At 36.3% G+C, this 26,593-nt stretch overlaps 1 pseudogene across 1 annotated transcript; it reads left to right on the forward strand.

Annotated features, from left to right (window-relative positions):
* Positions 1–339: 339 nt before the first annotated feature.
* On the forward strand, positions 340–24,851 carry LOC149837269 (villin-4-like; annotated as a pseudogene). The gene is made up of 23 exons (XR_016431896.1): positions 340–493; positions 1,612–1,733; positions 8,547–8,646; positions 9,886–9,954; positions 10,053–10,289; positions 10,389–10,566; positions 10,655–10,787; positions 10,967–11,129; positions 11,215–11,362; positions 11,474–11,574; positions 11,724–11,879; positions 18,123–18,191; positions 18,297–18,365; positions 18,486–18,623; positions 21,446–21,574; positions 22,238–22,423; positions 22,690–22,830; positions 22,971–23,096; positions 23,247–23,312; positions 23,536–23,860; positions 23,956–24,125; positions 24,211–24,404; positions 24,485–24,851. The product of XR_016431896.1 is annotated as a villin-4-like (transcript).
* The last annotated feature ends 1,742 nt before the right edge of the window (positions 24,852–26,593 follow it).

The following is a 26,593-nucleotide window of genomic DNA, read 5'->3' on the forward strand; positions in this document are numbered from 1 at the left end:
CACCCATCAATTCTCTCTCTCTCTCTAGAAAATTGGGTTTCGTTTCGTTCTTTATTGGGGTCGGCTTTAACTTTTCCCTGGCTTTTTCTTTTTCCGCCTGTTTCCTTTTTTATTTTTATTTTTTTAGTGCGGGTTTGGCATAAGGGTTGTTGGAATTTTCTCGAGAGTTTGCTTCGTCGGATTTGGGCGGTGGCGGTTGGTCGGTGATTGAGACGAGCAGCGTCAGGTACGATTTTCCCACCCTTTCTTTCTGCGGGAACTTTTGTTCGTTTTTTCTTATCTTGGCGGCAAAAGATTCCGTTTTGTTATTTTGGTGAAGTTGGTGATTCTGTTGAATATAAAGGATCTGATAGGGCGAGGGGTTGGTTGTTTTTTAATTCGTTCTTGATTTTGGAGGGAGAAAGTTGAATTTTATTTTATCAAGATCTGTATTGATTGCATCGAGTTATTTTGATCGAATTCTGAGATGAAGCAACCTGTTTTGGTCGCAAAGGTTGGGAGCCTGCCACGAATTTCTTCTTGTTTTTTCTTTTTAAAGCTAGAATTGCATTTTTTTTCCTCGGATGCATGGCTACCTTTGCTTGATTCGAAAGCGTATGCGTTTCTGAAGCTTCAATAGTAATTATTTTGGGTGTTTTGGTGTTGAATTTGGATGAGAATCGTCCAGATTGCCTCTAGGATTGGAAGCTATTGGAGGCTTTCTTGTTTCTTTTTTCCCTTGAATTTTGATATTCAATTGCCTCTAGGATGGCACTCTATTGTAGGTGTTCTTGCTTTTTTTTGCAATCTATTGGAGGTGTTCTTGCTTCTTCTTCTTTTTTGCCTTCCCCCTTGAATCTGATTCCGTATCTTGAACAGGATCATGTTAATTCTGCTTATCATGCGGATTGGCTAGTTGGAATCTGTCTAGCAAATGAGGATTCTAAATTAAATAACATATTCTTCCTTGGTTTACAATATGATCTTTCGAACTTGGTCTACCATATGAATTATATTGTTCTGCTACGTGGTTTAATCAACTGGATGGGTTTTCGATTGTGCTTATAGTTTCATGCAGATTATATGTTGGTTCTGTCTCTCATTTTGCCTTGAGAAAGCAAAGCCACAATAGTTTGGGCATTTAGACTTTTCAGTAAATGACGTAAGACATCATGCCTGCCGACTTTCTTTTGTTCCTCAAATCTATTTACATCTATTTCACTGCCTGCAATTTTTAGAGGCAATAAGTTTTATTCTCACCATCTTTTTCTGTGGGTAGCAGAGCCAACTTGGAGCTCATGTACAATTGATTATGTGAAATTGGTGAGATGATCGTCATGTTTCAAAGTAGTTTGGAACATGGTTTCCAGCATTGAAGTCGGATTTTTATCCTTGTTTCTGCTCTCCCAGTAAACATTATTTTTAATTTTAGTTTTTAACTGGTTTTATGGGCTGCCTTTGGTCTGGTAGGTTGCTAGATTCAAATTATATCTTTGTAATGGGTAACCTTGGCCGTGTGGAGGCTTATGGCCTCTTATTTTCATTGTTGGTATAAATTAGTGCATTTCCAAATTCAATTATGAAAACAAGTTATTATTGTGAAGCTCATTCTTGGGCCAAATTACATTGCAGGGCACTTCAGCTTCTATTTTTAAGAATAATTTGAGCAATAGTACCTCGTACAAACCAAACGTCACCATGTCTGTTTCAATGAAGGATTTGGATTCTGCTTTTCAAGGAGCTGGACAAAAGGCGTATCCTTATCGGAGTTTCCTTCACAAAGTTTCTGTTGTGTTTTATGCATGATTTTTATGACTGTTTTACTTTTTAGCTTTTAGGGTCCACAGTTGGGCTTTGTTGACAAATATGATCAATTTTTTATCTAATTTTTCCATCTGTTATATAATTCTAGTCTCTGTTCTGGTGATGGTAGTTGGGGCAAGAGTTGTAAATTTGTGAAGAGTTGGGGAAACTCCTCTCGAACTGTGAATGGTTCCTGGGAGGCATTTGAGGAGCTGAGAAAGTAGCTGACTTTTTTTGTTCCTTTTATGCACACAAAATATAGTTGGCAAATATCTCCTTCTTCAGGAGATCTTTGCAAATTCCAGGAATGTGACACTTTCCATGTTTTCAAATCTTTGATTCTTTCCAATGCCTAACTTCCCATTAGAGCCTTAAGAATTTGGGATTTGGGGGTTCTGTATTAAAAAAAAAAGTAGAATATTGAAAAAAAAAAGTAGAAGAGAAAAGGCTGCATTTGCCAACACTTCCACCCAACTTTTGAAGCCAGATTTTCTAGAAAAAAAACTATTATGTTTGGTACTTTACCGAGTGTGCCTTGGGGCACGTTTGGAAGCAAGAAAACTTGTCATAGGAAAAGAAAATTTTGCCTATGAGAAGTTTTGATATGAAATTTTTTCTAAATGAAAAATTTTCACTTGTTTGTGTGCATGAGAAAAATAAAATGGAAACCATCCCTCTCCTTTCTCCTCGTCTTCCTCTTTTCCTTCTCTTCTTCGTCTTCCAAGAGAGGTTGGTTGGACACCTCCTCTTCCTCGTCGTGGTTAGGCCTAGAGATGACGGTCTAGGAGCTCAAGCGACTCTACAAGGCCAGCGATCCGGTGCTCCGGAGTGCCAGGCCGGGAGATTCCCCTGGGTTTGTGTGAACCACTGCATTCTTGCTTCCCCGGTCTCTCCGGCATGAGGCCACCCGCAGGCGCTCGACCACTGCCGGTCTCGGATTGAGGCCCTTGGCATCGAGGTCGAGGAGGTGTTCAACTCGGCAGAGGCGGTCTGGTTCTTCTCGATGATGGTGAGATGGTGGGTGTGTAATGAAACTAGCAGAAGCCCAACAATGCAAAGCACTCTTTAGATGAGGAGCCAAGAACACAAGCACTTAAAGTGCATACTTAACCCACTAAGGGGTAAAGAGCCAAAATGACAAAAACAAATATTATCGAAGAAAAGGAGAAGTGGGTGAAAAACCCATACAATGCAAGAGGGAGAGGCCCTTTTTTTATAGAGGAGAAAAAGGTAGAGAGAAGGACCACATAGGGTCCCTTCTAGTCGTTGGGAGCCCCAACGGTCATATTAATGACTGTTGGGGCTCCCAACGACTAGAAGGTGGGGCCCCTAGTGGTCCAATTACAATGATAAAAAAAGAAAAGGAGAAAAAGGAAAAATAAAAGGAAAAACCTAAAAGTAAAAAGTACATGGGGAATTACAAAAATACCCCTATCGGGTATATGAGTTATAAATATATGTATATATATACTTATATATATACGCATGTATATATATAAGTATATGTATATATATACATATTTTAACAGGCCTCCTCAAACTTTACGGGGAGAAGACCGAAAGTTTGCCAAGGAGAAACAAAAAACGCGGAGTTGGAAGCGCTTTGGTGAAGAAATCCGCCAACTGATATTCTGAAGTAACATATGGTAGTGTGATTGTTCATTTGAGAAATTCGTCTCGAACATAGTGACAATCCATTTCAATATGCTTGGTACGCTCGTGGAATGTATGGTTGTCTGCGATGTAAATTGCGCTCTTGTTATCACAATACATCTTGGTGGAGGAAGAAATGAGGACGCCCATGTCACAGAGGAGACGTCTAAGCCACACAATTTTCATAGTTGTCATCGGCATGGCCCGATATTCAGCTTCAATGGATGATAGAGAGACTTTTTGTTGCTTCTTACATCTCCACGAAATAAGGGATTCACCTAAGAAAATGCAAAAACCAATAGTTGAGATACGATCATTGGGATTTCCTCCCCAATCTGCATCAGTTGAAGCAGTTAATTCAAGAGATGAAGAAGAGGATAAGAAAAGCCCTTTGAAAATAGTGTTCTTGATGTATCGCACAACTCGCATCACGACCGTCATGTGAACTGTAGTAGGAGCATGCTGAAATTGACTTGCAGTATGAATCGCATGAGCAATATCTGGACGGGTGATGGATAAATAAGGGATCCAATCAATTGTCGATAGGGAGTGAGATCCTCAAGTAGAACATCATCCTCAAGTCTCAACTTTGCATTAATAACTTTAGGAGTTTCCACTTTTTTTTCATCAGATACTCCTGACTTGGTACAGATGTCTGCTGTTAATTTCATTTGAGATAGAATATATCCTCGCGGAGAGTATGCCACTTCAATACCTAAAAAATATCTCAAAAATCCAAGGTCAGACATATCAAAAGTTTTCTTTAACATGGACTTAACTTCATTTACTCCCTTTTTTTTCACTTCCAGTGATGATCATATCATCAACATACAGAAGTAGAATAACAATGGAGTCACCTGTTTTCTTAACAAAAAGAGCAGTGTCAGAATAACAAGAAATAAATCCCAAATTGATTAATACATTACTAAACTTGTCATTACCAAGCTTTAGGAGCTTGCTTAAGACCATATAAAGCCTTTTTTAATTTCAAAATTTTACCATTTAAATTCATGCCCGGAGGTGGTTTCATATAAACTTCTTCACTCAGATTTCCATTTAAAAAGGCATTCTTAACGTCAAGTTAAAAAATGAGTCATTTTTTAATAGAAGCTATTGCAATAAGGGCTCAAACACTAGTCATTCGAGCAACCGAGACAAAGGTCTCATCATAACCCACCCCATATTCTTGGGCATATCCTTTGGCTACTAATCGAGCCTTATATCTTTTTAAAGAGCCATCACTCTTAGTTTTTACTTTGAAAACCCATCTATATCCAATGAGTTTCTTGTTATTAGGAGGATCAATAATTTTCCAAGTTTGTGCTTTTTTAAGTGCATTAAGTTCAAGTTCCATTGCTTCATTTCAATGAGCATATTGTTTAACATCGTTATAATGAGATGGTTCATGGAATAAGTGGAGAGCTAACAAACAAGCTCAAAAATTTGGAGAAAAAGAATCATAAGATACAAATCTATTTGGTATTTTAGAGATACGATTTGATCTTCTTTGAAAGGATTCTTCTATTGAATTGTTTTGAAAGAATTTCTCAAGGGCACAACACGGATTATTACTTTCATTCCTTCTAGAATAAACTTGTGTGTGACTTGGTATATTTTCTTCTAAGTTTTCATGTAGGTCATGTTGCCCATCATCTGGAGGTTCAAAATGATCCTCTATGAGAGTTTCACTAGGTTCAACATGATCATTTATAACTTTTTCTTGAAGTAACAAGTCAAACAAAAATGAATAATCAATATTTTCATTTAGTTTATGCGAAAACCATTTTCTTCTTCTAAGAAAGTGACATCTTTTGAGATATAAAGTTTGTTATTGAATAGGTTAAAACATCGGTAGACTTTTGTTTTTCGCCATATCCTAAGAAAATACATTTAATTTCTCTTGAAGAAAGTTTATCGTTTTTGTGAGTTAGAACAAAACATTTACATCCAAAAATTCTTAGTCCTTTATAATCGGGAGGTATACTGTAAAGTTTTTCAAACGGAAAAAGATTTTTCAAAGAGGATAAAGGGGTTCTATTGATAAGATATGTTGAGGTTAGAACCGCTTCGGTCCAAAATGATTTTGGAATGTTCTTTGAAATTTATAAAGTTCTTGTGGTCTCTATTATGTGTCTATGCTTTCTTTCCGCAAGACCATTTTGTTGTGGAGTGTTTGGATAAGAACGTTGATGACAAATTCTGTTTTCTTTTAAGTAGTTTTGAAAGTCATTAGACATATATTCGCCTCCTGAATCGGATCTAAGAATGGATAGGTTTTCCTAGAAATTGATTTTTAACCATTGCATGAAATTCTTTAAAAAAAAAGAAAACCTCAGATTTGCGACTTAGAAAGTAAATCCACGTAAATCGAGTGAAGTCATCAACAAAAACTACGTAATATGAAAAACATCTTTTGGATACAACAAGAGAGAGTCCCCATACATCAGAATGAACAAGCTCAAACGGCCGAGTAGAAACATAACTTCTTTGAGGAAATGGAATAGCTTTAGATTTCTCAAAAATGCAATCTTTACAAGTCATGTGATTGTCTTTACAAGTATTGTCCAAAAAAAGAAAAAGAGACATCTTTAAAAAATTCGGATGACCAAGTCTCTTATGCCAAACTTCAATACTTTTGTCGTTTACAAGATTACAAAATGACTTGGATGGAAGAAACAAAAAATCCATAAAGTAAAGATCGCCCCTCCTATGGCCTTGCCCAATCAGCTTTCCTGACTGAAGATCCTGCATGGTGCAATCTTTAGGTGAAAAAGAGACTTGGCATCCATGATCGGTAATTTGGGAAACGGAAAAAAGGTTTAGGTTAACTTTTGCGACAACTCTTATTTTGGGAACAAAAAAAATTTGAGAGGATTTTAAATCAAGTGTTCATATACTTTCAATTTTTAAAGATGTCTCATTGGCTATTGACACATAGGAAGATATGGGTTCGGAAAAAACATTAGAAAGAGAGTTTTTATGAGATGTCATATGAAAAGAAGCACCAGAGTCTAGTATCCACGTACCTGGAGGTGATGAAGAATAGGCTATGGCGGCTCCCGATGTTGATGGTGAAAAAGTCTTGAGAAGTTGTTGGAGAATTTCGGAAATATGGCCAAGGGATTCTTTGATATCTCCTCCATTGACATTTTTTTCTTCCTTTTTTAGAGAATTTTCTCCAACCGCGGCCACCTTTCCTTTGAGCTTTGGACAAACCGGCTTAATATGCCTTGGTTCATTACAATAGTGACAAATCACTCCCTTTCTATACCCATTATTTTTTGAGAAATGGGGAGGTCTATATGCTTTTACATTTGATTCGGGCCTAGTAATTGCCAAAATTTCATCACTCTTAATACTTATGCCAAGACGAGTTTCCTCTTGGCATACTTCGGCAAGGGCATTTTCAATAGGTAAAGCTTTACTTCTATGAAGAAAAGATGCCCTAACTTGTTCAAATTCCAGCCGAAGCCCATGAAGAAATTGAAAGAAATGCTCTTTTTCAATTTATTCTCTTTTTAGCTCAATATCTTTCGGAGCCACCCACTTGGGCTCAAGAAGAGCAAGTTCATCCCAAAGAGGGGTTAAAGTACTAAAGTAATCGTGGTGGTGAGATGGTGGAAGGAAGGGTCTCAAACAGAGAAGGAGAGGAAGAGGGTTCAGCTGAACCCTCCACTTCTACTCGGAGAGAGAGAGAGAGAGAGAGACCAATTTTTTTTTCTGAAGCATACTTTTTAGAAAAACGCTCTCAGAGATAAAATTTCTGTCATTTGGAAGGGTTGAAAAAACTGTACAGATTTTATACTTTGTATCACTTTTCCTATATCTTTCCCACTTCCAAACATGCCCTTAGAGATATGAGATTGTCTTTGACTTTTGACAAAATTTTCATTGGGCTGCTTATATTCAAATGGTCTTACCCACTTTTTTATCCTCCGATAAGCAGTCACATTGCTTTGATGTCCAGGAATTGGATGCTTTCCATGTTTTCAAATCTCCAATTCTTTCCAATGCCTAACTTCCTAATAGAGCCTTAAGAATTTGGGATTTGGGGCCGTATTGAAAAATAAAAGGAAAAGAGAAAAGGCTGCATTTGCCAACACTTTCACCAAACTTTTGAAGCCAGATTTTCTGGAAAAAACTATTCTGTTTAGTACTTTACTGAGTGTGTCTTAGAGAAGTGATACTGCCTTTGAGTTTTGACAAATTTTTGATTGGGCTGCTTATGTTCAAATTGTCCTTACCCACTTTCCCCCTTTGATGTCCAGGAATTGGACGCTTTCCATGTTTTAAAATCTCCAATTTTTTCCAATGCCTAACTTCCCAATAGAGCCTTAAGAATTTGGTATTTGGGGGTTCTGTATTGAAAAATGAGAAAAGGTAGAAGAGAAAGGGCTGCCTTTGCCAACACTTTCACCAAACTTTTGAAGCCAGAGATTCTGGGAAAAACTATTCTGGTTGGTACTTTACTTAGTTTGCCTTAGAGAAGGACTTTTGACAAATTTTTTATTGTTCTGCTCATATTCAAATTGTCCTTACCCACATTTTTTTTCCCGATAAGCAGTTGCATTGCTTTGATGTTATTCTTTGCAGGCAAATTTCCAACTGATTGTCATCTTCATATATTGTTGCATGTCCTATAATTGTCATTCACTTCCATCAATTAACCATCTTTTTTGTGTGTAATTGTTTATATCAACACGTTAAACTTCTCAAACTGGAAGCTTTTTATCCTAACAATGAGTCTACCTATTTTCAGCCGATATTTTGAATAATTGTTTAGCTGCCTGGTGTTTCTATTAATTGTTTCCTTAGTTTTTTAGATCATTTTCTATATCATCAGTACTTGTTGCATTGATGCTCAGCAAGGCAGGTTTTGGGTTTCTTTCCATGTTGCTCAGCTGCTTGGAAATGGGCTGTGCAATGAGCTAGTATATACTTCTTATGATGTAGATCTGTCCAACTATGTCTCTTTGGAGACCCGATAAAATTGGAACGATATTAATGTGTCTATATATTGGAGAGATGACATCTTCTTTTCTATGCATCTTGTATATCTTCCATCTTGAACTTTCTGCATGTTTTGGATTCTTTCCCTTGACATTTTCTAGGGGAATTGAGATTTGGCGCATTGAGAATTTCCGACCTGTTCCTGTTCCACAGTCTTCACATGGAAAGTTTTTTACTGGAGATTCTTATGTCATCTTGAAGGTAAGAAACTGTGTTTGATCCCTAGATTGCATGAGCTTAACGACTTCCAAACATCTACTGTACACATGCACGCAGGTGGAGTAGCACATGCTTCATTCAACCTGTTTGAGTTTCTTTTTTTCACATAGCTTTAGCTGGAGATTGTTATGTCATTTTGAAGGTGAACAAATTATCCTTTTCCTCAGATTAGATGAGCTTGGTCTGCTGCCATGTATGTTCAATTGCATTGTAGGTTTTAGCTTTCCAAAGTTCCTTCTTTGTGCACGTGTGTGTAATGTGTTTGCATCTGTGAGCTTGAGTCACTATGTTGCCTGCTATTTGGCAGGGGGTTGCCTCTAATGTAGGAGTGATGCTAACCATTTTTTTTTGTTCAAGTGCACAACTGCACATGTAGTGTGTTTGCATCTGTGAGCTTGGGTATGCTTTGTAGCCTGCTATTTGTGTGAGGATTGCCTCTAACATAGGGGTAATGCTAACTGCTTTTTTCTGTTTAAGATTTGAGATTTTAAGCTCATCAGGATGTAAGCTATTTGTTTATTCAAATGTACAACATAGTATTTTTCTATTATTATTTATTAGATTTTGATACCTTGCTGATGTTAGCATTGTAGTCAGCATGTTTAACATAACTGCTAAAGTTTCATTTTCTTGCTGCAAATGCATTAATTAGAAAGCTTGCATTTGACTGTGATAGCAATTGCTGATCTTTATCTGCCTTTAAATCATTTAACACTGTGCTCCTTAAGGATGTCTTCAATCAATGAACTATAATCACTATACATTTGTGTTATGTTCTTGTTAATTGTGAGTGTTTAAATTTCTGGACTATTTTCTTGGAATTTGTTTGATGAGTCTTACAGTTTCTCTCTTGAGCCTTGTCCTCTTTCTAAATTCTTTCCTGTTTCCCATTTCCTGTGTTGCTGAAACTTTAGTGATTCCTTCTATGTCCACTATTTTCTTATTCCATCTGCATTCTGTCGGCTTCTCAGCTTCTGTGTTTGTTTCACTTGTGATGTCATCCAAACCTTAATCTTTTTTGCATGCAATCCTGCCAAGACAGCTTTTCCACCTAGGGATTTCATTGCCTGAAGAGGAACAGCATCCGCATGTGTTTCTGTTTTAGGAATATTTGGTTGTTTTATATTTAGTCCATTTTGGGAGAGCAACAAAAAGGATCCTCATAACAATTTTCATAATTTGAGATTGTTGCATGTGCTAAGTCATTTCTCTTGTATGCAGACAACAACTTCAAAGTCTGGTGCTCTTCGGCATGATATTCATTACTGGATTGGCAAAGATACAAGTCAGGTAAGTTGCTAGATCTTATTCCTGAAGCTTTGAGTGACAAAAATTTCCAATTACTGAGGCATAAGTTTTCTTTGCTTTATCATGTGTTGTCTAAGTAGGACGAAGCTGGCACGGCAGCAATAAAGGCTGTAGAGCTCGATGCAGCGTTGGGAGGTCGTGCAGTCCAATACAGGGAGGTGCAAGGCCGCGAATCAGAGAAGTTTCTGTCCTATTTTAAACCATGCATTATACCTCTAGAAGGTGGTGTGGCTTCTGGTTTCAAGCATGTTGAAGAGAAAGAATATCAAACTCGTCTATTTATTTGCAAAGGAAAACATGTTGTCCATGTAAAAGAGGCAAGTCACCATGTTTGGCTAGTCATATTGAGCATCCATTGGTTTCTTGTGTTTTTCTCTATTTAGGAAATTGAATCCCTGAAACTTTAAGTTGTTCAGGTCCCTTTTGTTCGATCATCACTAAATCATGATGACGTATTCATTCTGGATACCAAGTCAAAAATCTTCCAATTTAATGGTTCCAATTCTTGTATTCAAGAGAGGGCCAAGGCACTCGGAGTTGTTCAGTACATCAAAGATACTTATCATGATGGAAAATGTGAGGTGGCATCTGTCGGTAAGTTGGATGAATTTGCTTCTTCCAAAGAGATGAGTATGGGATAGTTTAATAGATTTATTTCATTTGTACACTAATTTTGATATAGAGGATGGAAAATTGATGGCTGATCCTGAATCTGGAGAATTTTGGGGTTTATTTGGTGGTTTTGCTCCACTTCCGAGAAAGGCAGCCATAGAAGAGGACATCAGTACTGAACCACTACCCACGAAGTTGTCATGGTAAGCATAATTTAGACATGATTATTAGAATGCTGTGTAATAATTTCCTATACCATATGAAACTTTTACTGTTATCTCAATCATATATTCAAGTTCATGCACTTCATGATGATTAACTCCTTTAGAATTAAAATGGAAAAATTTATTCTGTTATCCCGAAACTTTGTTTGGCCATTTAGCATAGAGAAAGGGAGTGCAGTGCCTGTTCAGACTGATTCCTTGACAAGAGACCTGTTGAAGACGGAGAAGTGCTACCTACTGGACTGTGGGATGGAAATTTTTGTCTGGATGGGCAGGAATACTTCTCTCGATGAGCGGAAAACTGCTTGTTCAGTGTCAGAAGTAAAATTCTAATACCTGGCTCCCAAAATGTTTCTTCATTTGCCATTCTGATAATATATCCAGTGGTTTTATTTTTGTTGTGCAGGAGCTCATAACTGGCCCTGGACGCCCAAAATCTCAAATAATTCGGGTCATTGAGGGGTTTGAGACTGTTATGTTCCGACTGAGATTTGACAGTTGGCCAACAACCACTGAGGTGACTGTATCTGCAGATGGTAGAGGAAAAGTTGCTGGTAGGTGATTTTTTTGGGTGCATTTTATTCTCCACATCCTGGCTGGCTCTCTTTTGTATGGTTGTTTAATGCCTATGACTTTTGATATAGTAACATTGTTCAATCATGCAGCTCTTTTGAAAAGACAAGGATTTAATGTCAAGGGTCTAATGAAAGCTGATCCTGTCAAGGAAGAACAAGAAGCATGCATTGATTGTACAGGAAACCTACAGGTACAGTTCCTATCCATCACCTTTGGCCTATTAATAGTGTTGATATGTTCTGTTGAGCCTCTCTGCGCTCATCTCTGGTGATTATCTTATTATATTGCACTTTTGATGCCTATTCTATAACTAATAGTTTTCCTTATTTAATTACAAAGGTTTGGCGAGTAAATGGTCAAAACAAGACTCTTGTTCCACCAAATGAACAGTCAAGGTTTTATTCTGGAGATTGCTATGTCTTTCAATATACATATCCTGGGGATGATAAAGACGAACATCTTATTGGCTCGTGGTTGGGGAAGCAAAGTGTTCAGGTAATGAAACTTTAAAAAATTCATGAATGCCTTTCTATTTCTTTTGGAAGTCTCATGCTGGTCATGGTGCTTTTTGTGCTGTGGTAATTTGGGGCATATTTGCAGTGCCATGTGATTGTTGGATTTTCTCAAGATCCTGTGATTGTAAATCACAATCACAACACTTTCTCAAGTTCAGTGAAACATGAAAATTAAGTACAAGTTGTGATTGTGATTGTGATTGTGATTGTCAGCTATGATTATTTATGCCTTGAATCTTGTGAAAGTTGATCACAAGATTGAACGTGTGACCAACAATCACAGCTACTTTCTTAGTTGTGATTGTTCATCCCCACCTATGATCAAAGCAAACAGGCCTTTTTTATTGTCATCTCAAATCATGGTGTGGTCATGGAACAGTCGTCTACAATTCATATGTGAAAACACCCTTAAGGTTTCTTGACAGATAAAAGACTCATTTTTTTAGTCCAAACAAATGAACTGAAGTACTAGAGAGATTTCATGCTACGATTGTCTCTTATTATGTTGGTTGAAGCTTGGTGACGATTTTGAAAACAATAATTTTTAAATCAAGAACTGCACACCAAATAATAAATTAAAAGCCAGTTCTTGCAATCATTGCAGAGTAGCAAGTCGGATCGTCTCCACAGTGAACAAAATTTAGGCAAAAATAACTCACTGAACTTAACTTTATTAATAACAAAGAAAAGAAAATCACACTATCTCTTAATTACAAGCTAATACAAATACAAAGAGAACAAAAATAATAAAAATTCTAATTATGCTCGGGCCCTCAAATGAAATTCGGGGAGCTTTATAATCCTCTTCTTGTGTATCCACCTCAACCCATCCTTCCTCCTTATGCTGGCACCTATAATACAACAACAACAAAACAACAACAACAACTACGCCTTCATCCCAAAACAATTGGGGTCAGCGATATGAACCAAAAAAGAAATTCATTTTGGGTCTTCCACATGAATCCTTTTCCTCCAATCATTTCTATCCAACGCCATGTCCTCGGTGAGGTTCAAAGCATTCATATCCTTTCCTATCATCTCCATCCAAGTCTTCCTAGGCCTACCCCGACCTCTTTTAACTAATATATTTTCCCATTTCTCCAACCTTCTAACTGGAGCATCATTAGGCCTTCGCCGAATATGTCCAAACCACCGTAAACGATTCTCTCGCATCTTATTTTCAATGGGTGCAACACCTACCTTCTTACGTATCTCTTCGTTCCGAATCTTATCTTTTATTGTATTTCCACACATCCATCTAAGCATCCGCATCTCAGCTACACTCATTTTTTGAATATGATGTCTCTTGGCAGCCCAACATTCCGTACCATATAGTAAAGCGGGTCTAATAGTCGTCCTATAAAACTTTCCCTTCAACCGCAATGGCATTCTACGATCGCACAGCACTCCAGCATGCTGGCACCTGTAATATAAAAAAAAAATGAACTTCCTTATTCTATCAGTGGATATTCAACTAAGGGATGATAGCACACTGCTGAATGGGATCAAACAATAAAAAGGGGCTAAACTAAAGGGCTGATAAAATAAAATGGGGACTATGTTAAGGTTTATAAAATTTTGGAAAACTAAATTAAAAAGGGACATTAATTATTCTAATTCACTACCCTATTGAGATTAACTAAATTAATTAAATTCAATCAAATTAAAAAATATATAACTAACACTTTAACAACTAAAAAACAAAAATTAACTAACTTGAATTACACTAACTAATTAACAATTAAAGAAAGAAATCATGCTAATGTATGACAAGAATTAAAATTAACTAAAGTTACTCACCAAATGACAAAAACAAATAACAAACAAACTAACTAAGCTAACAAGTAATATGTTGTACGGCTAACAAACCAATAACAAAATAAAAACTAACTACCTAATCTAACTAATTATTTAACTAATCAAGAAGCTAATCGAACAAGCAAAAGAATTAATCCTATCTACTAAATAACTAAGCAAGAAGAGAATAATCAAAGCAATGAATAACAAGATTGAAAGATTTAAAATAATAAATTAACATACTAGCTAATCTAATGAACAATGAGTAAACAAAATAAAAAAAACAAGGATCGGCTATGATGTATTTTAATTTACTAAACAAGACAACCAAAAATCTGAACTAATCAGTCAAATATCGTGAATTAGTTTTAAACTAAATTAACTAAATGAATAAAAAAATAACTTTAAGCTACAACAATTCATAATTGGAAAATAATGTAAACTATGCTAAAAATGATAATTGAGAAAAAAGACGGAAATCGGCTAGACTAATTAATCTAAATTAATTTATGTTAAACAAACTAATTAATCTAATTACTTCTAATGCAATGTAAACTAATTAAAACTGATCTAATTAAACTAAAAACAGAAATTGACTTGAATTAAAAATTGCTATATTAAAAATTAATTGCAACTATTTGATCGGCTAACAATTAATTCTATCTAAAAATGATAATTAAAACATCTAATTCTAATCTAATTAATGAATTGAAAATTTTTGGAACTAAAAGAGTAATTAGCTACTGATAAATACAGAAAAATTAAATATCCTATTTGATGCAAATAAAAATTAGTTATAATATCTAATTATTCTACCGATTAATCTAATTTAATCTAATAATTGAATAAAACTAATTTAAACAATTAAGAAAAAGCAAGAACATGAATTAAGCACTAACTAAACTATTCTAATACTGAAAATAAATAGAAGATATTCAGGTCTACTTACAAAAATTAAAAAGAAATAAAAAAGATTTACAAAAATCCTAAATCGGCTATTAAAGAAATCTAATTAATTAATCTAAATAATACCGAATAACCAAAAACCTAATTTAAATTAAATCTACATTAAATCTAAACCTAAACTAAATTAACATCACGTGAATCACAAAAATAATCTAATATAAACCTAACGATTTCAAGAAAAAACTAAAACTATGCCTGAAAATTCAAGTAATTCAATAAAAACTAATTTTGCCTAATTTATTTTTAGAAAAACCTAAATCTAAAAATCAAGAAACTCAGATCTGATCTTAAACTACTCTAAACTTAATTTAATTAAAGCAAAAATAGAAATATACTATACTACGAATCTATACATACAAATTTTACAAACCAAAACTTTCTCGACGGGCCTTTTCAGTTAAGTTCTTTGACCCAGATGACTAAAGACTCAAACGAAACACCACTAAGAAAACGATCAGACCACATAAACATATTCTAGACACCAAATAACTCATAATATCAAAAACCCAAAACAAAACGAAAAAGAAAAGAGGTCAAGATTTGGTTCTTTAAAAAAACAAAGGGATTAAAGATCGAAAAGTAGAGAGGGGGAGGAAGGCACACCTCAAAGGCTGCCCGAAGAATGTGAGGGTAGAGGAGAGCGGACTTACACCTTGGTTTTCACACCACAAACATCTTTTTTGTCGCTAGAATCCGTTTTTGGCTGCAACACGTTGGAGACTGAGTTGACGAAGAGGGAGATCGATGGTGGAGAAAAAAGATCGATCGGTTGCAAAGGGAGAGTTTTCTCGGTCGACCGATCGTGAATGTAGATGGTGGTTCGCACTAAATCCGAGTTGAAGCCTCCAACCGTGTGTACCTGCAACAAAAGCGAAACCAAAACAATACAAAGAAATACAAAAACAATGGAGGAGAAGAATATCGGAAATCGCTGACGAGGAAGAACAAGTGGAAAGAAGAAATTAGAAAGCAAAAGGGAAGAAAGGGTTTGGGAGAGAGGGTGACATGAAACCCTGGGGGAAGACATTGAACAACGTTTGGACATTCCTCTTTTATAAAAATAGTTTATGAAAATTACAAAATAGGTCTCTATTTTAACTATTTTCAAAATAATACCCAAAACCTTCTAAAATTGCTAAAAAGTTTTTGTGCCATTTTCAAAAAGGATTTTCTAAAAGTATTCACGTGTGGATCTTGGATTTGGGTTTAAGAGGGAACCAGATCCCAATGCTATTTGCATAATTTTGGATTGGATCTGGGTCCGGTTCGCATCAGTACAAACTCGATTTCTTAGAAAATGCTCTAATTTTCTCGTTTTAACTTCGATTCTGATGAAATCCGAACCGTAGCTCCTTCACACCTAAAACAACATAAAAGTTCATATGAATGCATGATTTTATGATAATATGATATGCATTTCATGCATTATCAAAGTTGCAACCCCTGACCAACATATGGATACATGAGTCTCTAGCAAACCATGGGGATGTTTGAGAGCCTTGGATCTGCCATCCGAGGATCTGAGTTGGCATAAGGGCACGCTGATGTGGCACAAGCCCCATGCCAAGATCCAAGGTTTCTCAAACATGATCTAAGATCCCCTCATATAAAGAGGAGCGAGAGGGAAATCTTGAATCTGAGAATGGATGGGGAAGGTCCGTTCTCATATCCTTGAATCTCAAATCCAAAGATCTCCTTCAGTTTTGGGATCCTTGGGACCTATGATACTCGGACACTCCATTTTGCCCTTCGTATGTCGACATGCGTTGACACTTGGACACGTAGGGATGGCACTGGACCTGGGGGAAATGGGGCCCCGCCTCGCCCCATTTGGACCAGGGATGGAGGGCATGAAACGGTGATGAAGCCAGGGATGGAGGTTAAAATCAAAACCCGTGCGGGGATGGACATACGCTTTCCCCCACCTCACCCCATCCCCGTTCTGATCCCTGCCTTACCCCACCCCTCCCCTTCCCCAATCCTTCTTTAGAGATGGCAATGGACTAAGGGGAAACAGGGTCCCACCCCGCCTCGCCTCGTTTGGACTGGGGATGAAGGACATGAAACGGGGATGGAGGTTAAAATCCAAACCTGTGCGGGGATGAGGCAGGAATGGAGGTTCGGATTTTGAGACAGGGCGGGGGTGGAGACCTTGTCTTCCACCCTCGCCCCGGTCCACTGCCATCCCTATGGACACGCCATATTCTTGAATCTCAAATCCAAACATCTCCTTTAGATTTGAGATCCTCGGGACCTATGGTACCCAAACACTCCATTTTGCCCTCCATACCCATGTCGACATGCGTTGACACCCGTCGACTCCTGGACACACCATTTTACCCTCCGTACATACAAGTTTGTATTCAATTTATAATTTATAATTATATTTTCAGTTTATAACTTCATGTTTTTAGTATATAATATATATTTTAGATATAGCATATATATTTATATTATATTCAGTTTATTTTGAATTTATTTTGTATATATATAGTCATGTCCCCGTACCCTCATTTTTTGGAATTGCCATATCGTACCCTCCGTACCCATGCTAGTACCTGCACTCGTACCCAGGTAACAGCTCGGGATTCAAATTTACCCTGACTTCTGTATATCTACCTAAAATGCTTGATCTGTGATAGGCATGCATTGCACATATATTGTGTAGCATGTAAATGTTCTTTTTATATACATTTTTAACAGATCATGTTCTTAAGAGACTATCAGGAAGGGGAGGGAATTTCTTGGGCAATGACAAACAAAGTTTCTGTAAATCTTTTAAAAAAAAGAAAGAAGAGGATAGTTCAATAATTTTCAAAAACATTGAAATAGTGCCATGATATCCACGTACTAGTTCAAGATCTAAAATCCTAGTTTAACTTTTGTCCCTTCTTTTGCTGGAGATTTTGTTACAGATGCTTGTGAAACATCCTTATCAGTTACTGTAATTTTCATAAACCAATCAAAACTAACCAGTGGTTGCTCTTCATCATGTCTTATGTATATTTTGTCTTGGTTCGAGTGCACTACCAGTTTGAATGCTGAGTGATGGTTTTGGATCCTATACTGTCAAAGCATGACATAATTCATTAATCATTAAATATTAAGTGGGGGTTCATTTTGAGTAATCTTGTTTTATTTGTGAAAGTTGGAGATGATTCCCTTAGTGCATGACCTGAAGCTATTAAAAAAAAGATGAGATTTACTGCAAGACTACTGATAAAACTGTCATCAAATCCTACAAGTTTTAATATACAACCGAGTTGGTGTAACTGCCTGTAATTTATGTGGTTAGCCAAAGATTGGCTAGTTTAAGTTGCTTTGCAATGAATGGTTCAGTAGTTAGTCTCACCTCAATAAGAATATTTCCAAAAATAGCACCATCAATAACTATTATAAGTTGCATAAAAATTTTGGTTATGCTTGTCTATGGAAACCATTGAACATTCATTGATTGCAGGAAGAGAGGACAGCTGCAATCTCAATCATGAATAATATGACAGAAGCATTGAAAGGACAAGCTGTTCAGGTGGTCTATTTTTAGCCTACTTGTTTTTCGTAAACATGTTATGTTGACTTCTATGGACTGCGTCTCTGCACATTTTTTCATATTTACTTGATTATTTTCTTGCAGGCTCGAATTTTTGAAGGAAATGAACCCATCCTGTTCTTCTCAATTCTTCAAAGCTTTATTGTACTTAAGGTATGTTGAACTAGTGATCTCCTATGCACTAAATTGATATAGGAATTTCTATTTTTATTGATCACAGATCTTCTAGATTGATGTTATAGCTGATTAAATTTGTCAATTGAACCTCCACAGGGTGGGATAAGCTCAGGATACAAGAACTATGTATCTGAAAAGGACATTGCTGATGAGACGTACTCAGAAGATGGGATTGCACTTTTTAGAGTTCAGGGCTCTGGACCAGATAATATGCAAGCAATTCAAGTTGAACCAGTACTTTCTACAATCCTTGGTTTGCCTTGCATCTCCCATTGTTCATTTTATATAAAATGCAAGCTCTTATTCTTTTCCAAATATAATAGAGGTTCTTAGTTATTTTTTTTTTGCTTGAGTTGAACCCGAATCCCAATATTTTAACCACATTGACTTGAGACACCCTGGTGTTATTAAAAACGCACCTTGAGGCGCAAGCCTTGAGGTGAGGCCCTCTGCGCCAACATGAGGCATGAGGCGTGAAAAAAGAAGAAGAAGAAGATAATCTCATATCTTTTAGTACTTATTTGAGATTTTCTATTTCTTATTGGTTGTTACTTCATCAATAAAGCATTTCTTTATTTATTTTTAATTTTTTCAAAAAAAAAATTTGAGGCTTACGCCTCGTCTCAGTTTTTGGTGGAGCGCCTCGCTACGCCTCAACGCTTTTCACAACACTGGTCTACCCTATTCAAATATGTACCATTAATAAGAGTCAGATATCGGTTGGACCTGGTGAGAGCTTTGACCCATTTTATTTATCTATTTATTTTTAGCTAGGCCAAGGAAAAACCTCTCATCACCGACCACATATTGGCTGGCCTCCAGTTGGTAAAACCCTTGAGGTCCCTCCTATCTGCTGGGGAGTACACCTTGCTTCGACCTTGTGGCAAACATGGTTGGCAAATTTGTCGAGTCAACTTGTGACTCGGCCGAGTTGCCTCGTATCAGTTCCTAACCGAATCAGAAAAAGAAGACTTAGTTATGTCTAGACTCGACCGACCTGACTGAGTTTTTTGAGTCTCGGTACCTTTTTTTTCAGCAATGATTTAATCATTTTTTTTAATACGTTTAGGCACCACCCTTACATCCAATTAGACATAAATTCTTTAATGATCTCAGTTATTTCCTTGCATGCAATTCACACTTTTTTAGAAAGTTTGATTTTCTAATTAAGTGTAATTAAGTCCATCTCATTTTAAACTGTCCCTTAGGCCCAATTAAGGATGGCTTTTAACCTTTTTTAATGACTTCACTTTTGTGGTTACAAGTAGTTGATAAGTTTTTAGGCAGTTTTTCTTTTTAGACACCGCCCCTATACCCAATTAAACATGCTTCCTTTAATTGCTTCTTAAATACCCCCCACTCCATTTGCTAATCACAATCTTCAACGTTAACTCCTTTTTCTTTTCCAATCAAGATTTTTTCTTTTTCTTTATTTTTTTGCCTATAAATATGGGTTTTTCTATAAGTGAAAAACATTAAAACTTTGAAATTACATGTGCTTTCATATATATATATATATATGAGAAATCTGTATTTCAAATTAATATACTTATTTTTTGTATTTACAAAATATGTGTTTATATAAATCAATACACACAAACTCCTATAATTTTAGAAAGTTATGTTATAGTATTTTTTGAGAGGATTATTGAACACACTTAGATGTTAATTTTAGTAATAATGCATGTATTTTTTGTATTATAACTTGCATATTTATCATTTATTTTTAATAAATTAAATAAAATTGTGACTTGTTTGAGTCACCTAGTTGACTCGCCCGAGTCACCGAGTTGGATGTGGCTGAACCGACACCGAGTTCCGAGATTGCCAACCATGGCAGCAAGGAACGCTCTCCATGGGTTTTGAACTTGTGACGTGACACGTCCCATCAACTTAGTGCTATTCACAAGTTGCCCCTACCAGATGAGCGGAGCCCTTGTGGGCATTGACCCATTTTATTTGTATGTATATAGTTTATTAAAATATTTGTAAATCCAACGGGAGAAGAAACCTGCATTGGTAGACAAGTTTTGACCATAGTCAAACAAATCCTATTACCGATATTTACTCGACAAAAGAAATTGTTGCAATATATTAAATTAATATTATGTTTACATTCACTGTATCTCAAAGAGGTGTTTTTTTGTTTTACATAATTTATTCTTTTGTTATTTTGCAATATTTTGTTCTTAATTTTTAATTTATTTATTTCTGCTAATGTTTTGAAGATAAAATGCACGAAAAAACAATTTTGACATGATTTGATCAATACAACCAAATCTCCCCAATAAAACAATTTTGACATGACATTATTTGACACAATAAATTTGAAGTGCTGCATGTGTATATGGATAAAATGCTAAAATTATAAAACTGCTTGCAAATTGGAAACGTGGCAAAGAAGCCAGCCATTGATCTGATACGTGTACATTAGCTAGTGCCAAACGTTTTTACACTTCAGTGTCACAGTCAACACCAAAAGAGTGTAACAGGAGAGTCTGTCTATGTACATGGAATTTCCACATAAAGCTATGCATACCTTAAACTGCTCATAATCTTAACAATTCACCGCAAAGTTCTTCTCACGGCCAATAAGAAGTGGATGCAACTTTAGTATTTGTTGATCCTGGGAGTGGTGACCACTATATATATATATATATATATATATATATATATATATATATATATATATATATATATATATATATATATATATATATATATATATATATATATATATATTCCATACCCCCGCACCCAAGTTTTTTGAAATTTTCATCTTGCACCTTTGGCACCTATGCGACATAGATGGCATACATATTAATAATGTGCAGCACTTCTTTTTCTTGGGAACATGCTTCTTAATGCTTTGTTGTGAAATAACCAGAGATCTTATGTTTGTTTTAAGTCTATTTTATTTTCATATGATATCATACACAATTCCTTAATTTCAACTCAGGAGCCAGCAAAGGTTTTTGCCTTCATTAATGCTGTAAATGAAATTGTTTATAGACCGATAAAATTAATCTATTGTATATAAATATGTTTAAAACCAGGTCACTGCATCTCTGAATTCCTCGTATTGTTACATACTGCATTCTGGTTCGACAGTCTTTACCTGGTCTGGAAGCCTTACCACAACAGAGAACCAGGAGCTTGTAGAGAGGCACTTGGATGTAATCAAGGTTAGTTACATCTCCCATTCTACTCTTTCATTGCACAGGGTACATCTTAGTGAATTTCTTGCAAAGTGACCTTAAAAAACAGAAAGGCAAAGATCATTGATACAGAATTTTTTTCTTAATATTAGCATCAAGTCTTCACTGTAAAGTTATAGATGCTGCCAAATATGGAAAAGTTAAATTCTGTCTTTGAAACACATGTAGAAGCTTTGAGATTGACCTATATTAAACATGGTAGAGATAGGGTTCCTAATTCGTGATTATTAAGATTTTGAAAAATAGGTCAATGATATTGCGTGTTAACTTTACTAGTAAACAAAGAAAAGTAGGAGTTTGCACTAGAACTTGGAGTTTTATGCTTACACAAAGATTGAGATAAAAGGAAATACAAAGGGGCAGAAAAGTGAGCTAGAAAATGTATTAAAATGCAGGTTAGTTTTTAGGTCTACATTATGCTTGCTCTATTATCCTTTCTTTTTCAATATCGTCAGTGTTTGGTACAAGTTAATTATTTGAACGAATAAACCATTATTGTGGAGAATTGTGCCTTGCTTTGTGAGGTGCATGCCTCAACAGTCTGTGCTTATTACTCGATGTTAAGCAGAGGGCCACTGCATACAGTCACAGTTCATGAATATATTTATTCTATTTTGAACTTGTTTACAGCCAAATATTCAATCCAAGCCACAAAAGGAAGGTTCAGAATCTGAACAGTTCTGGGAATTACTTGGAGGAAAAGGTGAATACCCTAATCAAAAGATAGCACCTGTCCCTGAAGGTGATCCTCATTTATTCTCTTGCCATTTTTCAAAAGGTAAGAGTAAGATATTAATTCATAGATAGGTTTTTGTAGTTTTGTTTTCCTATTCATTGTTTTCACATGTATTGAGACTGATACATTGAATCTGTCATTGGACCATGGATGTTGTTACGTGCACTGGTATGCAGGAAATTTAAAGGTGTGTGAACAATACCTCCTTGGTATTTTCTATTCGAGTTGGCACATATAAACTTTAATTGATACAGAAACTTGAACATGCTTTTGCTTATTCCGTCGGAAATTCTAGTGTAGGTGAGCTATTCACTTCTGTTGGTTGAAAGGATCATTGCTGATGCAGGTTACAGAGATATTTAATTTCAACCAAGAGGATTTGATGACAGAAGATATCTTCATTTTGGACTGTCACTCCGACCTCTTTGTTTGGGTTGGGCAGCAAATGGATTCCAAGAGCAAAATGCAGGCAGTAGATATAGGAGAGGTATCTATGCACACTTCAAGCTCTTCTTTTATGTAAAATGTCCAGCTTTTAAGATATCTAATTGTTAAGCTTGTCCTTTCTGAACTCAAATTTTTGGAATGAGATTTTTTTACTGGAAAGTGTTTGTGCTTTCTCAACAGAAATTTCTGGAGCAAGACTTTCTCCTGGAAAAATTATCTCATCAGACTCCAATATTTATTATTATGGAAGGTAGTGAGCCATCCTTCTTCACACGTTTCTTCTCATGGGACACTGCAAAGTCAGCGGTAGGTCAAATGAGCTTATTAGCATTAGTTGTTCTGCTACTTGATGTTATCTGTAATTTTAAGTATCTCTTTTAACTTGATAATAAGCCTCTCTTGATCATTGACTAATTAATAAACTTTTTGTTGTTGGACGACATTCTCCTGTTGCAGATGCATGGTAATTCATTCCAAAGGAAGCTTGCTATTTTGAAGAATGGAGTTACACCTGCTTTGAATGCAAGTGTCTGTCCCCCACCCCACTGAATTGCTTTTTGGTTTGGCTAGTTGCTCATAGCTCATGTGCACACGTGCAATACGCTTGGTTTTTCATTGATTCTGTTAAAAATGTGAATGTCAAATGTCAAAACTGTAACTTAGAGAAGTTTCTTGTGTTCATCTTTTCATCATTCCTATATGTGACTCCGATTTTGATACATAATTGACATCATACCATAACCAGAAGCCCAAGAGGCGGTCACCTGCATCATATGGGGGAAGGTCTAGCGTTCCAGACAAATCTCAGCGCTCGAGAAGCATGTCTTTCAGCCCAGACCGAGTCCGTGTAAGAGGCAGATCTCCTGCCTTCAATGCACTTGCGGCTACTTTTGAAAATCCAAATACCAGGAATCTTTCAACTCCACCACCTGTTGTGAGGAGAATCTATCCTAAATCTGCAACACCAGACTCTGTGAAGATGGTCCCTGCCACCAGGTCATCAGCGATTGCTGCTCTTTCTTCTTCATTTGAGACAGCCAAGGAAAATGTGATTTCTCGATCTTTTAAAGGTATATTTGTTTTACAAAATAAATGTGATGATGATTTAGAAGAGTTTATAATGTTTTGTTTCTTGAATTTACTACTTCCTATCTTTGATGAATAGCTGCAAGCCCTGTGACAGCACCAAAAAGTCCACCAGAAGTTACCCCCACTATACAGGAAGATGTGAAGGAAGGAGTTGAAGATGAGGAAGAACTCCCTGTCTACCCATATGAGCGCCTAAAAGTACCATCATCGGACCCAGTTACCGGGATTGATGTAACCAAAAGAGAGGTAAAAGTTTCTATTTTGCATAGGTGATTGCCGAGATTGATGTATCTTCCACTCTGTTGCTTATCAACATGTATAATTTTTTCAGACTTATTTGTCCAATGAAGAATTCAAGGAGAAGTTTGGCATGACAAAAGGAGAATTTTATAAGTTGCCTAAGTGGAAGCAGAATAAGCTTAAAATGGCTCTTCATCTGTTCTGATTTCTGATCTTAATTGATGCTTTTTGCCGCTAGTCCCCTTTAAACTGCTAGAGGGGATTGAAGAAGCATCATATGATGAAGTAAGAATTAGCATATAACCGTTCAATATCATTTTCTCCTTACCCATTTCAGTTTTGAGTGAATTGTGCTCCCTGTGCAGACGGGTATTCATGCAACGAGGGTGGATGCAGTGCTTTTTTAGCTGTTTCTCCTCCAGAAGAAAATTTTCTTCAAAAACTTGCCAGGTTTTCACCCTTTCGTAGTTCATCATGTTCAAATATCCAGTTTTTTTTTCAGCTGCTTGGTGTTCTTTTTGTGAGCATAGGTTTTTTCGTGGGGTTGCTTTTTTCTCATTTTTATTTGTTTGCTAATTCTTTTACCCCCCCCCCAAAAAAAAGAAGGGATGTGCAACAGAGTTATTGTAGGTCGTTTGTGCATTTGGAGGAAATTGTGTAAAGTGTAATATTCGGTGCAACAAGTTCCTTTTTTGTAGTATTGGCTAACAATAAAGTATTGACATTTTTTTTCTTCCCTTGCATCTCCCTTTTTTGGTAGTATTGGCGCTTCTTATTTTCTCTTGACCTGGAGGTTGTTGCTGTAGTACTCAGTGTTTGTGTGTGTTGGGGGTCGGATGGAGAATGATTCTGAAGTTTGGGGGTGGTCTGCAGAGCTTTGATTCCATAAAAGGAAAGGTTCTTTCATGAGAATGGGCAGAGGTTTCTACAAACTCCTACCAGAGCTTTCCCATGAAAGCCCTTTCATATGGAGGGAGGTATGAAAAGATTTTTACATGAAAAGAGGAATGTGGTGGAAAAAGTTGGCGTCCTTTTGCCATTATGGCGTTTTCCCACCATGATGCTTAGATGTTTGTTTCACCAGTGGTGGGAAAGAACGAAAAAGGATGCCAGCTCATACTCTCCCATGAAAACTGCATGAAACAAATGTGCCCTAAGATCCTTTTTCCTGTTGAACATAAACACCACCTTTTTTGGAAAATAGTCAGTCGGTCTCAAGTTTCATATTAACAAGGAAAGCTTGATCCTTTAAACCTAACATCATTTTGTATTTAGATTTAGATTACGGGAAAACATTACCTACACTTATAGAGAAACATACTCTAGTTAAAACTCATAAGTTCAAGTCTTATTTGATCAATTTGACCTCGTGAATACGTTCAACATGATCGATTTCCTAGTGAATGCACTTTTGATTGAATGGTTTAAATGTAAAAACATGATTTTCTCAATCATAAAATTGACACATTGTGGGCCGTTGAATTTTGAAGCCCTTAAAAAATCTGTTTGTACAATGTGACGGACAAACTAAAACATGGTTTTTTATTAGACAAACTGCATGGATCATATTCATAGACCTTGATCTACAAAAAACAAGAAATTCTAATGGAACAAGGTGTTTCTAATAGATGTACAGTCGAGGATAGCCAATAGTTTCCCCATAGATTGCCATCGGCAAAACAAATGACTCTAATATACACATAGATATTGGCTAATGCCAGGTCCGGGTCCAGTCCCTTGACATTTCTATCCATGCCAGTTTGGCACTCAGTTTTGCAAAGATTATAAAATCCGGCCATTCCCCATACTTTGGTCCAAATAATGTTCGACACCACACTGGACTACAAACAAACACGGTCATTCATGATTTAAGCAAAAGTTAAACTTCGCTGAAGATCTGATAGGTGAAACTTGTTGAGTTCAGGCGGTGCCTTGCTTGATCTGGATTTGAATCTGACATTCACATCAATGATCCAAATACAACTTGAGAAAAGAAATATGAGCAAAACTCTCATATCATAAGTTCCTAACACCCAGACTAGCAAGTTTAAAAATACGTTTTCTGCACAAGCTAAATGGGTTGGATCCAACTTAAATGGTTGGTTTGACTCCACCCCAAGTCCAATCCGTCCACATCGTTTCAAATCTATCATTTAGTCAGGGATGACCAAGGTTAAACCAAGTTACCATAGTCATGAATCATAGTGACACTGAGTGTTTCCAACTAAATACAAGGCCCATATCTAGTAAGGACAAAGAATCAGGGCCCACCAGTTGGTCACAAAAATTACCATATTACCTCGCTTGTACTTTACCAAACTAAAACTACTACACTGTTACTGTTCAAGTACAGTTTCGTTTTCAATTTTTCCTCCAACAGAAGACCAAGAGTACTTCTAAATGTGACAATGCTTAATCTGATAACTTTTATATAAAAGGTTTAAACTTAACCCAAATGTAAAAAAATATTATAA

The sequence above is a fragment of the Nuphar pumila genome, chromosome 5 (genome assembly GCF_984573655.1).
Source record: "Nuphar pumila chromosome 5, dmNupPumi1.hap1.1, whole genome shotgun sequence".
NCBI lineage: Eukaryota > Viridiplantae > Streptophyta > Magnoliopsida > Nymphaeales > Nymphaeaceae > Nuphar > Nuphar pumila.